Raw genomic sequence first — 3,967 nt, 5'->3', positions numbered from 1 at the left:
TGCTGACTTTTTTTCCTGTCGTCTATGTACTTTTTACATTTCTCTGCATAGAACATATGTTACTTTTATCACTGGGGACAGGAAGTAAAATCATTTTAATTTATTAAAAACATGGTCAAAAGCCCAAAGTTGATTTTTCAAATAACATTTGTTTATTGATATAACTAATTGTTTTAATGCTACATTTTCAAATGTGTGTTCCATCAGATGAAAAGGGCCTATTTTTAGAAGAATGATGGAAGTTTGTATGCCGATCTGTGTCTATAAATTTATTTCTATTTTTTAAAAACCATGGTACAACTATACAAAAACTAAACCAATTATCTTTAGGAATGTAATGCAGATATAGCTATAGAGTGTATCATATATATATATATTACATTCCTAAATGTGTATATGTATGTGTGTATTCCTAAAGAGAAAAAAAATTGTTTTCTATATTTCATTTTGAAAAGCCACATATTTGCCAGAATGATTTTTTTATAGCATGCTGCTCTGAAATAGTATTTCTTAATTCAGTACTTTGTAGTCCACATATATTACTTTGAAAATCTCTGCATCTTATCAGGAGTGCCTTTCAACAGAAGCAGTTTCCTAAATACACTTCTATGTGTTCATTTGGGTGTGCCTACATGTGGTATAGCAGGAAAATATTGTAAAACAAAAAGGACTTCTCCCTCATAGTGTGTTATTCTATGCTTATCAACAGCCAATCCGAATTTCAACTTCCCCTTAGACTGCTACAGATGCAAAAACAACAGGGAATGTTTTCCAATTTCTAACAATGTGTTCCTACCTTTTTTTACTTTCAATATATCACCATTTTACCCCAAAGGAAAATATATATCCTTCAGAGCTAGTGAAGGCAAACCCTATTAACTTTTAAATGAGACAATGGTATTAGATAAAGCCCACAGAAAGTCCCTCACATAAAGATAGATGCACTGATTAAAGTAGGAGGAAAATTTCGATTTTATAAATCTTTAAATGTGATACTATATGCTATGGATTCAATAGAAAAACTGAGTTTCATATTCTCTGGCTCAACAAAGAAAGCACTGGATCCATACTGCCCTCATCAATGTGGAGACGAATACTAAATGCCCTGTACATTCTCAGAGGGGACCCAGGCTATCTCAGACATGTTGGGAAGTGTTGCAGTACCCCTTGGTAAATGCTTGCTTTTCAACATTTAGGAGGCAGCAGAAGCAGGCCTAAGGTATGGACAGGAGAAAAAAAGCAGCAGTCACTCAGGTGACAGAGTCTTGGGGCTGGATTTTAAAATGGGGAATAAAGAAAGAAAGCCCTGGCCAGTTTTTCTCAGTGGTTAGAGCATCTGCACTCACACCAGTGGGTAACAGGTTGATTGATTCCCGGTCAAGGGCACATACCTCGGTTGCAAGTTTGATCCCTTGCCTTGGTCAGAGTCTGTACGGGAGGCAACCAAATCATGTGTCTCTCTCATGTCAATGTTTCTCTCTTTCTCTCTCTCACCCTCCTTTCCTTACACTCTCTAAAATTCAATGGAAAAAATATCCTGGAGTGAGGATTAAAAACAAAAATAAAAAAATAAATATGAACAAGCAATAATGTTTTTGACACTAACCAAATATTTTGGTTCTCATCATATTCTTTTTATTGTATTTTATTTTCCATCACAATTTATACCCCCTATACACTCTTCCACTCCCACTCCTCCTCTCCCCTCTCCCAAATCAGCACACGGTTGTCCATGTCAATAAATTCCTTCTCTTTTATTTTTCTTCTTTGCTCAATCCCTTCATCGCAGCCCCCTCCCCCAACAGCTGTAAGTCGGCTGGCACACACACACACACACACACACACACACACACGGAGGGGACATTGGGCTGTTCAGGGCGGATCAGGTGGGATCAGGACTGGCCCGAACAAAACCATTTTGGGCCTCCCCGCATCACTCCTCAAGCTCTACCCTGAGCATCTCCTCAGACAAGACCTCACTTCCTGACAGTGGTGACCAACAGAAACTGGAAGCCTGGTAACCAGGCAGCCCCATGCTATAACTGCCCCTTCCCATCTCCCTCGGATGGAGACATTGGAGAGGACACCATGTTTTCGTGTTGTCTCCCCATGTCCGGAGGTCGAGGGCTCCAGAGAGGCAGCGATCACAGTCTATTTGGCCAAGGCTACCGCTGGGTCAGGACTCGTTCCATTTGACGCCTTTGGCCCTTTACAAAGTGGGACCCAGAGGTAGCAGGGAGGCCTAGGGCGGCTTTGTTCAGGCCAGGCCACCACTCTGACCCCACCTGGGCAGCCTGATATCCCCTCCAAGCGTGTGTGTGTGTGGGGGGGGGGGGGTCACATAGAAAGGGTATGAGAAGGGACAGTTTGAGGAGGGGTCAGAAGCCTGGTGGGCCAGTCATATGCACACCCCAGGTCAAGGCTGGCTGGGTGGATAAGGAGTGTGGTGGCGCCCTCTGCCCGAGGTCTATCCCGAGCCCTGGAGGTGACTCATTTCTCCTGGGTGGGGGTCTGTGCAGACACAGGGCTGGGCCTGATCCGGGAGCAGAAGGTCCAGTGGGCAGAAGCAGCAGCAACTAGGGCCGGGCAGGGCTTGAGGCCTCTGGACCGACTGCCTGTCACTGTCATTGCAGAGCTCAACTGGGGTCATAGAGGAATGGCAGCTGGTCAACACAGATCCCAGGTCCATCTTCACCATTGAGGGGCAGGTGGGCCATACTACTGAGGGCCAGAGCAAGCCCGCAGTGCATATGGCCAGCTGGGGGGCTGGGGAGCCAGGGTCCTTGAGTAACCAGAGATGGACTCCTCTACCAAAGTTGCCCAGGCTCCTCAAGCTTCCAACCTGGAAGCCGCTGTCAGCAAAGGCAGATCCCAATCTTCCCCTCCTTCCTGAAGCCGCGGAGGCTCCACACGAGGTTCCCAATGTGTGATGCCTCCCTGCAGCACCGGCCCGTGTGAATCACACTGGGCCAGAGGACCTGCAGCCCCAGGAGGCAGAGCCCAAGGGTGAGAAGGTGGGGTACAGGGAGAGGGATCCGGGAGGAGATGCATGCAAGCCTATGGGGAAGGCTCAGTGTCCCTCACACAGGGAGCACCCCCAGAGGATGGCCAGTGGCAAAACCTGTGGTGGGTCCTGGGCTGTGGCCATGTTCTGTGTTTGGGGGGTTACAGGGAAAAGCAGGCACCTGGGTGATCTTTTCTCCTCTCACAACCCCAGCACCGGCACCGGAGGCAGAGGAGGCTCCTGATCTTTTCTCCTCTCACAACCCTGCACCGGCCCAGGAGGCAGAGGAGGCTCCTGAAGTCTCTACAGAGGAGTCGGATGAGGAGTCGGATGAAGAGCTGGAGGCGTGGGCACCTCCAGAGGTTCTGCCACCTCCAGCAGCCTCTCTGGTGGCAGCTGTGGAGCCGGGGCCGGCCTGGGAGGCACCTGCAGACATGACTGAGGCCCCACCACCCCTAGATGAGGAGCCCTCCCTGGAACCTGCCATAGGTCCTTCCTCAGAGGAGGAGCTGCCTCCTGAAAACCTAGCAGGGCCAGCTCCAGCTCCGGAGCCGCTGGCTGAGACTGCTCGCCGTCTCCCCTCAGAAAAACGTGTGCTTCCCCCATCGTTCAACTTTATCTTCTTTTTTGTTTCCTTTTTCTGTTTTACTTTTCTTTATGGGGCGATTCAGTTGTTTATTGTTTTTATTTTTATTTTGGAGTCTTTTTCTCTTCTCTATCCTTTCTTCTTTTATGCTTTGTTTCTTCATAGGGTGACTCAATAATTAATTAATTAATTGATTGATTGATTAATTAATTAATTAAAATTATTGTTTGTATCTTAAATGGTGTCATTCCTAAGCATGAAGGACAGTCACGATGCTGGGCAAGCATCACCACCGTCAGTTGCAGATGTTCCATCCCCCAAAAGGAAACCCTGCACCAACAGTTCTCACTCCCCACTCCTACTGCCCCCTGAGCCCC

This window comes from Myotis davidii, unplaced genomic scaffold, assembly GCF_000327345.1.
Source record: "Myotis davidii unplaced genomic scaffold, ASM32734v1 scaffold228, whole genome shotgun sequence".
Taxonomy (NCBI): domain Eukaryota; kingdom Metazoa; phylum Chordata; class Mammalia; order Chiroptera; family Vespertilionidae; genus Myotis; species Myotis davidii.
The sequence above is the reverse complement of the archived record's forward strand: the minus strand, read 5'-3'. Positions refer to the sequence as shown.